This window comes from Nicotiana tomentosiformis, chromosome 10, assembly GCF_000390325.3.
Source record: "Nicotiana tomentosiformis chromosome 10, ASM39032v3, whole genome shotgun sequence".
Lineage (NCBI taxonomy): Eukaryota > Viridiplantae > Streptophyta > Magnoliopsida > Solanales > Solanaceae > Nicotiana > Nicotiana tomentosiformis.
The window spans coordinates 64891301-64902885 of NC_090821.1; the positions used below are offsets into that span (position 1 = coordinate 64891301).

General features: G+C 35.3%; 2 pseudogenes; one reads left to right on the plus strand and one right to left on the minus strand.

The window, feature by feature from the left end:
• The first annotated feature begins 187 nt into the window (after positions 1 to 187).
• LOC117279810 (U2 spliceosomal RNA) lies at positions 188 to 279 on the plus strand (annotated as a pseudogene).
• Positions 280 to 4534: 4255 nt separating this feature from the next.
• LOC104109125 (cytosolic sulfotransferase 6-like) lies at positions 4535 to 5676 on the minus strand (annotated as a pseudogene).
• Between the last annotated feature and the right edge of the window lie 5909 nt (positions 5677 to 11585).

The window sequence follows — 11585 nt, forward strand, 5'->3', positions numbered from 1 at the left end:
ATCCTTACTATCATTAGCATTTGCATTGTAATTCCAATTAATGTTGAGTTAATACAATCAGTTGGTTTGGATGAAATATTTGGTTTGTTACACACTTCATTACTTTAAAATCTTACAGTAATAATACATATGTAGTTGGACAGATGCATGCTTTACATGAGTATCATAATTCAGGGCATCTATATTATTGGTTTCTCGGCCTTTTGGTTAAGATCAAGTGTAGTATCCGTTCTTTCACAACTATAATTATTAAGTACTAATATAAAGAGGAAAATTCTCGTAAATAATATAATTTGCAAGTTTATTAAACAAAAACAATAATTAATACACTCATGAATTTATTAACCTCATCATGAAGCACATTGTTAGACAAATTGCGAGGCGAGAACAATAATTGTATGCCTATTAACGCACCGAAAGAATTATTTAACACACCATCGAAAAAATGGCCCCGCATTAAACTTCGATTCACTAGTAAACGGAGTAACTAACTATTAACAACAAATTGTGCATAATTTAATATTTTTAAATTTTATATTTAAAAAATAAATAATTATTACCTAATCTTTTATCTCTTTTCATCTTATATGGTCAGCTTGGGTAAGCCGACTTAGAGTGACCCACGATCCAATTCCTATACATACACTCCATGTGAGCTCCTGTCACGACCCAACCTACTCCGTCGTGATGGCGCCTATCGCAGTAATAGGCTAGCCGATTCGTTATTCAAAACATACAATAATTCTCTTCAATAATTCATTTTCAAATCTTTTTCATCATAAATCTTTCATTAAACAATTCAAAATAAGTGAAAGTAATCGAATATAAAACCAACGGCCCGAACTCGGGTGTCACTAGTCATAAGCATCTATGATACAAGTCTGATACAGTCTACTCAAAACGACAAGAGAAGTCTAACGAAATAATCTACTAGCAGATAGGAGAGTGAAGAGCAAGGCTGCGGTCGCCATGCAACTACCTTGCTATACTCCGAAATCGACTGAAGAAGAATCAACACTCACTCGGATGTCCTGTGGCACCCGGATCTGCACACAAGGTACAGGGAGTAACGTGAGTACGCCAACTCAGTAAGTAACAATTATAAATAAAGGCTGAGTGCAGTGACGAGCAGTAAAATCACATAAAGTTCATAATTATAAAGTCTCACTGAAACAACAAATGCCAAATCAGTGTTCACGTCAAAATATCTCGTAAAACTCTAGTTTTAATGGAAGACATATAAGAATATCTTCAACATTTTCAATAGAGGCTCAATATAAAAATAGAGTGAAAATAATGATTTCATAAACAAGCCCCTCAGGCAAAACATATCACTCATGAGCAGCCCCTCGGGCAAGCCTCACAGCCACTCAGGCCTCCTAATTACTCGTCACACAGCACTCGGCACTCGCACTCAGTAGGTACCGTATAATAACTGCTGCGGCGTGCAGCCCGATCCATAAATATATAGTCGACTGCGCTCACTATGGGTGTGTACAGACTCCGGAAGGGTTCCTACAGCCCGATCCATAAATATATAGTTGCTACGGGACGGACCAATTCACAATCCCTAACGGTGCACGCCCACACGCCCGTCACCTAGCATTTGCGTCACCTTAATGTAGTGAAATAGCACGAAATTCCGGGGTTTCATACCCTCAGGTCTAGATTTACAATCGTTACTTACCTCAAACCGGACAAAACTCTAGCCCGCGATGCTCTTGCCCCGCGATTTGGCCTCCAAATACTCTGAATCTATCCACAATCAGTCTATTATCATCAATATACGCTAAAGGAATGAATCCCATATGAAAATTATTAAATTAAACCACAAATCCCGAAATAGGTCAAACCCGTCCCCCGGGTCCACGTCTCGAAATCTGACGAAATTCACAAAACTAGGAAACCCATTCACTCACGAGTCCAACCATACTAGTCTCACTCGAATCCGACTCCAATTCGATGTTCAAATCCCAAAAATTCCTTGTTTGGAGTTTCTACAATTTTCCCCAAATTTCTACCTTAAAGTATTAATCAAATAATGAAATCATTGATATATTCATGAACATTAACCAAATCCGAGTTAGAATCACTTACCCCGATGAATTTCATGAAAAAACCCTCGAAATATCGCCACAAACTAAGCTCCCTATGTCCAAAATATGAAATAATACCCTAAATCCCATTTATATAGTGCACTCTCTGATCTCCACTACGCTATCCGCGAAACTCCAGGCGCGGCCGCGAAAATCCAACCCCTACGGTCGCGAAAAAGTAGCGTTGTCCGCGCTTCTGGTGGCTGTAGTGACAGACTTTAGTATTTTGGCCATATCTTTCTCTACATATATCAAAATGATGATTTCTTTATCTTTCTGGAAACTAGACACGAAGGGTTACAACTTTCGTTTTTAAATCATCTCAAAATTCTCTATATATCAAAAGATATAGACTTTCAAAGTCGGACCAGTGAATCTGCAGATCTGCCCTGGAGCGCCTCCGCGACCAAATTTACCCGGTCCGTGCCCCCTCTTCCGCCCTCAGCGAAATTTTGCCGTCGTCCGCGAAAATTAAGCACCAAAACCATGCCGGGGTTTCGGTAATGCCCGGACTCGCTCAAAACTCACCCGAAACATACCCGAGGCCTCCGAAACCTCAACCAAATGTGTCATCAAGTTCTAATATACCATACCAACTCAATCGAGCTCTCGAATCACCTCAAACAATAACAAAAACATGAATCGCACACCAATTCAAGCTTAATGGACTTGAAGCCTCAAACTTTCACAACCGATGCCCAAACCTATCAAATCTCGTCTGAATGACCTCAAATTTTGTACACATGTCATAAATAACACTAAGAACCTACTCCAACTCTCAGAATTCTATTCCGACTCCGATATCAAATTTTTCACTGCCGACCGGAAATCACCGAATTTCCAATTTCGCCAATTCAAGCCTAATTTCACTACGGACTTCCAAATTATATTGCGGGCACGCTCCTGTGTCCAAAATTACCTAACTGAGCTAACCGAACCATAAAGATCCAAATCCGAGATCGATTACTCAATAGTCAAAATTTGGTCAAACCTTTCATATTTAAAGCTCCTAGTTGAATATCATTTCCCCATATCAATCCCGAATAACCTGAAAACCAAAATCGATGACTCACATAAGTCATAATATATTATACGGGACTACCCATGCCCGCAAACCACCGAGCGAAGTGCAAATGTTTAAAACGACCGGTCGGGTCATTACATCTCCCTACTTCACGTTTAATATTCATGTCTTTTTGTTACTATTAATTCACTAATTATTGATTTTTTCCAAGAGTCCTATTAACATAGATTATTTAATTTTTTCTGTGGTTACTGCTTCTCTTTTCAAATCTGCTACGATTATGTTTTTCTTGAGCCGATGGTCTATCAGAAATAACCTATTTACTTTGACAAGGTAGGAGTAAGATCTACGTACACACTACCGTCCCAAGACCGCATTTTGTGAGATTGAACTATGTATGTTGTTGTTGGCCCAAGTTGGCATCTTAATGGTTATGTCGATGCTTTTGAGCCTTTGTTAACATCTTGTATATAGGGGTGTTCATGGTTCGGTTTGAGTCGGTTTTTCCCTTAAAAGAAACCAAACCAAGTAAGTCGGTTTTTCAAATATTGGAACCAAACCAAACCAATTAAGTCGTTTTTTTATCGATTCGGTTTTTGTCGGTTTTTCGGTTATTTATCGGGTTTTTCTTAAATATGAGACATACACTACAAACGCATATTCCGGCGACTACATTTTTAATGTAACACTATCAAACTAATTGCTCTTTGAGAAATCTATCATTTACCAAGATATATTGATGATAATTGACTCAAATAGTGATGAATAATTTAAGTACTCAATTAAAAATCGATTATTTTTAACATAAAATAAATTCTTGTACTTAGCAAAAGAAAACTACCAATCAAACTAGAAGACAAAGAATTAGATTATTATAATAGCAAAGAACTAGACCAAAAATACAAATGAGTAATATGTACCATAAAATTTCAGAAACTTTATATAAAAATATACATATATATAGGTGTAATAAAAAATTTATATAGCTACTTTTATAGTCGGTTTGGTTCGATTTTTTCGGTTATTTTTTTTATTAAAACTAAAACAAAACCAAATTGATCAGTTTTTAAAATTTTCAACCAAAATCAAACCAAACGTAAAAAGTGTCGGTTTTTTTAGTCGGTTTTGTTCGGTTTTCGGTTTAGTTCTGTTTTTAGGGTTTTTATGAACACCCTTACTTGTATATATGGCTTTTATAATACTTTTGGGATTGAGGCGTAGTTTATATCGTTATTATTGTTGTGATAAATGTGTTGGATTTATGCATGTTGCAAATGTCGATATTTGTTTTGTTTCTAGAATAAATTGAGTTCCGTTTTTGAAGCTACAACAGAAGCTAAAGTTCCATTTTAGAAGCAAAAACAGCACTAAACCTGTGCACTAAACAGTGTAAGAAAGGATCTGCATTCTTTTATTTTGCCAAACAAGTAGTAACACACTTTTACAGTATACTGTGACAAACTTCTCACTTTCAAACATAAATGGACTAAAGGTTATTATTATTGGCAAAAAATCAAATGTAGCGAAACCTTAATCCAGATCCTTGGAACTTTTGTTCAATGATGTGATCTAGTTTCTCAATCATCTCGGTCGTGAAGTTATTCTTCCAATCTCCAACTTTCCCTCGACGAAAAAACACTTTATTTTCCACTCCAGTCGACAATTTCTCATTCTTGTTCACCTCCAAGTTGCTCAAATTCTCAAAGCTACACAATTTTACGATTTGATCCACTACTCCTGATGTTTCTTCCTCTTCAGAAAATGGACATTCCAAGAATTCAGCTAAGCGTTTCAGCTGAATCTCGGGATTCTCTTTAATTTCTTCATACATCAGTAAAAGTACTCTTGTTTGATTTTTTAAACTTTCTTTCCAGTAATCTAACGCGTGATCCCAAAACGGACCCATATGGCTCACCCCCTTACAGAAAAGATCAAACATTTCTTCAACAGAATTTGTTTATATATAACTAAGTCCTAAACTGTTTGAGAAATGATACATAGAAATAAAAGTGTCCCTAGGATTCCTACACAGGTAAATAAGCTTGCTTTTCGACTCTAGGATAGATTTTGGTAATGATGCATATGGCATATGAGTTGATAACAACCTAGGTGAGGTAAAGGATGAGAAATCAGGGACTTTTCCATCAAAATAAAGCCTTAGTTCCAAGAATGGAACAAGATCATGAGGGTTCTTGAAAAGTAAATGATGATCTTGTCCTGAAAAAGGATATTCCCTTCAGTTCACTAGAGCGAACACGAGCGCTTTTAACCAGGTGGTTCCTGATTTAGGAGTGGTAACAAGAATGATATCACTATCTTGAGCTTGAAATTGTTGCTGAAATGCAAGCACACCTTGGAGTGTCGTCGCGTGTCCTATCCAGAGGCCTTTGTAGTTGTAGAGATGCGACGAAATCTATCCTTTTTCTTTGGGTAGAGTTGAGAGCAATTGCTTACACTCCTCACTCGGTTCATCCTCTCGTAAACATTTGGGACGAATTGGTGGAAAATTTTGAGATTCCGACTTTGTTTGAAGAGGATGAATGTATATGAGGTGATTCTTTTTCCAAGGAAAAATATAGTAAAGTCCCTAGAAATGAATAAACTAGCAGAGATATATGTCCCATATTGACAACCTATGGATATCTTCCAACTAATTTAAGAAGGAATCAAATCTTGCTTTAAGATCTTGTTGGTTGTTAAATTGATTACTCGTTACATTTCAAATTAGATGATCGTATACTTTTTGGTATGTTTCAAAATAAATGACATATTTTTTAATTTGAAAATAATTTAATTTTAAACTCTTTATTTTACCCATTTTATTTTTAACGAGAAACTTTTATAAACATACAAATATCATGACCCCACAAAATTTTTATTCCTTAAGCTTTTAAGACCACAAGTTTTAAAAGTCTTCTTCTTTTTCTTAAACTATGCGTCGAGTCAAACTACCCATCTAAATTAAAACGGAGGGAGTATTTGTTATTAAAAAGTTCTACTTGCAGATATTGGAAGCTGTAATCAGTTATTTTTATTGAACAAGGCATATGTAGCCCAATAACATTGAGTTCAATTGAACCCATAATTTTCGATATATAGTACAAATTTATATGAAAACAAATTACTAAAATCGCAATAAATTATCGATATGAACCCATAACTTGAAGGATATAATGAATTCAGTAATAAGAACCTTAAAGGTTGAACCCATATAATTTGAATCGTGAATCCGCATGTATTGCATGGCAAAAAGCAATAAACTAACAACAACTTCATTAGTTTAATATACTACTTCCGTTCACTTTTAGTTGTTCACTTTTAACTTTGCACTCCCCTTTAAGAAAAAAATAAATGAAGCTTGTATTTTACAGTTTTATTCATAATAATGATAACATTTCAAAAAATCTTGAGAAATGATTGGGGAATGAATTGTTAATGATAAAGGTAAAACAAAAAAAAAAGAAAAAGATTATCTTTCTCTTGATTTATTAAAATTGATAAATAAAAGTAAAAATATATTTTTAATATAGTAGATAAGTAAAAGTAAACGAATGGAATGGAGTATTACAAATGTAGTATCTGTTATTTGAATGTTATTTGAAAGGTATAGTTATATAAAGAGGAAATTCCCTGTAAACTTTAAAATTTGCATAAAGATTCGGTCCAAAGCAATGCAAGTTACTTGTTACAACAGTCAAAATATAATCCTGCTTGAATCGTAGTGTTATAAGTCCTTATAAAACTTTTTTGTTTTTGTTGTTATTGCTAAACATGGGAAATGGAAGTTTAAATTCATCAAAAATAGGAAATGGAGTTTAAAACTTCGTAGGCCTCGTAAACGGACACTAATTAGGCAAACATATATTGGAGAGCTTTTGACAAAGTTGGCCGCTCTACAAAAAGAAAATGACTCTATGTAGCTCCTTAAAATTTTAATAGGTGATGTTTTTCCCTATTGACACGAAATGTTCCTTCGGTCTAAACATATTATAGTTAATAGCCCAAAATATCTATTATATATATATTTTTTATAGTGACAGTCTATTTTGTATATATTTTGTATAGTGATAGTGTATTGTATATAAATTGTATAGTGACAGTCTATTTTGTATATAAATTGTATAGAAACAATCTATTTTATATATATATTTTGTATAGTGACAGTCTATTTTGTATAGTGACAGTCTATTGTATATATTTTGTATAGTGACAATCTATTGTATATTTTTTGTATAGTAGCAGTCTATTTTGTATAGTGACAGTCTATTTTGTATCCCCGGATACTTTTATCTATCCAATATGTATAGACTGTTGTATGATGTATAAAAGTGTATATATATTATTCTTTTACCTTAACCTTATCTATCCAACGTGTATAGACTATTTTGTATAAAAATTTATAATTAAGAAGCTGCTGACATTTCTATTAAAACAAAAATAAAAGAACGGTAATGAACAAAAATAATAGGTCCACCTCACAAAAAGATTAAAATAATTCTATTGAATCACAACTCATAAGACTCATATTACTCTAATTAGTTTTTTTGTTTATTTAAATTTTTTGCTATTTTTCAGTTTCTATTAAACAAGCATAAATTTTTTTCTGCTAATTGTAAGTGTTAGTAAATTTAAGGGACTCATTATTCGTAATATGAAAAACTGGATATCTTTCTGACGAATATTTAAAGGGTATTTTACACCTTTTAATTTTTATCCATAAAATAAGAGACTGATTCAAAATGGCCCAAATTGACCTTAAAAAGCAAAATGTGACACTTATTCAGATTAGAGGAATATAAAGACGAAGCCTTTAAAGAAAAAAGAAGAGAGAGAGAGAGAGAAATTAAAACTTGCTCATTTCACCGTAAGTTGGTACTTTTGGTTTTAGTTATATGAAATTTTCATTTCATTTCTCCATTTCTTAAGTTATTAAAAAAGAAGTGATATCGACTTTGAAATAGTTTTTAGTTGTCTACTAAATCCTGCAAATCAAATGGAGTTAAATAAGAAAATTAATTTATTTTTAAAAATTTAACAATTTGTGGTGGAGAAATAATGAAGAGTAGTAGATCGGAATAAATTAAAAACTCTACTTTGCAACCTGAAGGGTTGATCAAATGGGTCAGCGCATTTTTTTGTGTGTAGCCAATGTAATAAGTTTTTGGCTATAACTTGTAATCAAATTTAATAGGTTAGCGATTGTCTTAATTTAGTGTCGAACGACCATAAATGAAATTTGCTTTCTGCAAAAACCATAAACAACTGCGTAGCTGTAACGACCTGACCGGTCGTTTTGAGCATTTGCATCCCGTTCAGCTATTTGAAGACTTGAGTAGCATTGTATTATGTATTATGACTGGTGTGAATTGTCGGTTTTGGTTTTTAGGTTATTCAGAATCGATTTGGAAGAATGAATTTCATTGTTGAAGCTTTAAGTTGGAAGAGTTGACCAAATTTGACTATTTTATATTTGATCTCGGATTGGAGTTTTGACGATTTTGTTAGGTCCGGATAGTGATTTTGAACTCGAGCGTATGTCCGGATTTGCATTAGGATGTTCCTAGAAGGATTCGACACTATTGGCTAAAGTTGGAAATTTGAAGGTTTGGAAAGTTCATAAGTTTGACCAGGAGTTGACTCTTTGGATATCAGATTCGGATTGTGGTTCCGGGATTTGGAATAGCTTCATTATATTATTTGGGACTTGTATACAAAATTTGAATTCATTTCGGGTTGATTTGATATGTTTCGGAGCGAGTTTTGGAAGTTGAAAGTTCTAGAGTACATTAAGTTCGATTTGAGGTACGATTCGCCATTTCGATGTTGTTATGTGTGATTTGAGGCCACGAGTAGGTCCACGTTATGTTATAGGACTTGCTGGTATATTCAGACGGGATCCCGGGTGATCCGGGTGAGTTTCAGACGAGGTTCAGATCATTTTCGTTTCATGTTGCATTGCTGTAGGTATGCTGGTTCTGGTGTACCCGCATCTGCGGAATAATGGGCACATATGCGAGTCCACAAATGCGGACAGTTGGTCGCAGAAGAGCAAAGAGGCTTGGTTGGAGAAGATCACAGAAGCAGAAAAAGGGGCGCATTTGCGGCCCCGCAGAAGCAATGGTCTTGGGCGCATGAGCGAGTTTGAGCGCATAAGCCCATTTTTTTTTGCACCTGCGGTTGCGCAGATGCGTATGGAGATCCACAGGTGCGAGGCGTCAGCTAGCTAGTGGAGTCCGCAGAAGCAGAACTCGTGTCGCAGAAGCGGCGCATGTGTCCGCAAAAGCAGAAATGGCTGGGTAGAAGCTTTTAAATCGAGGTTTTGATTCTTTTATCATTTTTTTTAGATGTGGGACTCAGATTGAGATAATATTTTAGGCAAATTTCATCACAATAATTGGGGTAAGTGTTCTACACTCAGTTTTGATTATATTTCATGATTTTATCTTTATTTTTGGTAATTGGATTATGAGTTTTAAAGAGAAAATTGCGGGTTTTTGTCTAAAACTTTATAAAGCGATTTCCTTTAGTTTTGAACATCGATTCATAGTCGGATTTGAGTGAAACTAGTATGGTTGGACCCGTAATTGAATGGCTTATCGTATTTTGTAAGTTTAATCGGGTTCCGAAGCGCGGGCCCAGGTTTGACCTTTTGGTCGATTTCGGGATTTTGATTAAAGATTCGACCTTTATCGATTGGGCTTATTTCCTTTGGCATTATCGGGATTTTGGAGCATCGTTTGGCTTGCTCAGTGTTGGATTTATCTTGTTCGAGGTAAGTAACACTTCTAAACTTGGTGTTGAGGGTATGAAACCCCGAATTGCATGTTATGTGATTGATGTTGAGGTGATGTGCATGCTAGGTGACTGGCGTGTGGGCGTGCACCGTGTGAATTGTGATTAAGTCGATTTCATAGAACTGTGTAGTTACCTGATCTTATCTGTAACCATGAAATCTCTACGTACTAGAGTTTTTGAGTTGTGATTCATGCTAGAAACTAGGGGTGGGCGTTCAGTCGATTCGGTTATTTGGTTTTCGATTTTGTAAAAGTAGTAACCGAAATCGAACTGAAATAAGCTCGGTTCAGTTCGGTTTAAGAAATTCGGTTCGGTTTATTTCAGTTCGGTTTTCGGTTTGAACATTATCATATTGGGCTCTCTCTATGTAATAATTGGACTGATGAATTTGTTGGTTTTCTTTCAAAATTTTGGTAAATTAGACTGAAACAAACCGAAAAGTTGTTGGTTTGCTAATAATTCGGTTTTTCGGTTAACCGAACCAAATAAACTAATAACCGAAAACCAAACCGAAAAATTAAAATTTTAAAATTTTAAACCGAAATCGACCGAAAAAATCGAATAACCGAAACTGAAATAAAAATACTTTCGGTTCGGTCGGTTTTTTCGGTTCGGGACAGAAATATGCCCACCCCTACTAGAAACCATGTCTAGGCCACATGCTTATTCTGTTGGGACCCATCAAGGTCATTACTGATTTTGAATTATTTGCTTATATTGCAATTATATACTTAGTCATACATATTCATTTGCATATCATATCTCAGTCTCTCTCACCATTTATTGATACATCACATTATCATTTTGGGCAGATTTTTATGACATTGTGAGCCCGAGAGAGTGGAGAGATTGATGACTGAGTGACGCCGAGAGCTTGATGGTGAGGATGTTTATGGGATCGGTTTGCACGCCACATCATATTTTATTGATTTATGCCATGATTGGCTTGTTATAGCGCTTGGGCTGAATGAGCCCCTTCGGAGTCTGTACACCCCTAGTGAGCGCAGGTACCTACTAAGTACGAGTGCCGAACGAGTAAAAGGATTGAGTGACTGTGAGGATTGAGTGACTAGGAGGATTGAGTGATTGAAAGGACTGAGTGAATTGATACTCTGACAGTATGCATATGGTTTTATCATTAAGTTGCTACACATTGACATGCACACTTGACATACATGCATACAGATGCATTTTCCTCATGTTGTACGATATTGCGTCATTCATGACTTCACATACTCATTGACATGTAGGCATAGAGATGTATTTTTCTCATACCATTTGAAAATGAAACATTTACTTGTTGAAAGATTTTGGAAAAAATCATAGTTTTACAAAACGTACTGATATTTTGGTAATATCGGTAAAAGATTTGGGTTTTCACTAATATACTTGGAAAGCATGCCTATTTTTCTAGAACTGTGAATGAGCTGAACATTTTATCTCTGAGCTACTTTTTTTTATTACTTCCATTATGTTATTATGAATTGTAGTTGGCTATTGGTGTTGGACCCCGACCTATGTTCCAGCTCGTCACTACGTTCAACCTAAAGTTAGATTTGTTACTTATTGGGTGCATGGGGTCAGTTGTTCTCATACTACACTTCTGCACCTTGGGTGCAGGTATTGGATGCTGATGTTGTTGTGATCGACTAGAGCTGGATTTCAAAACA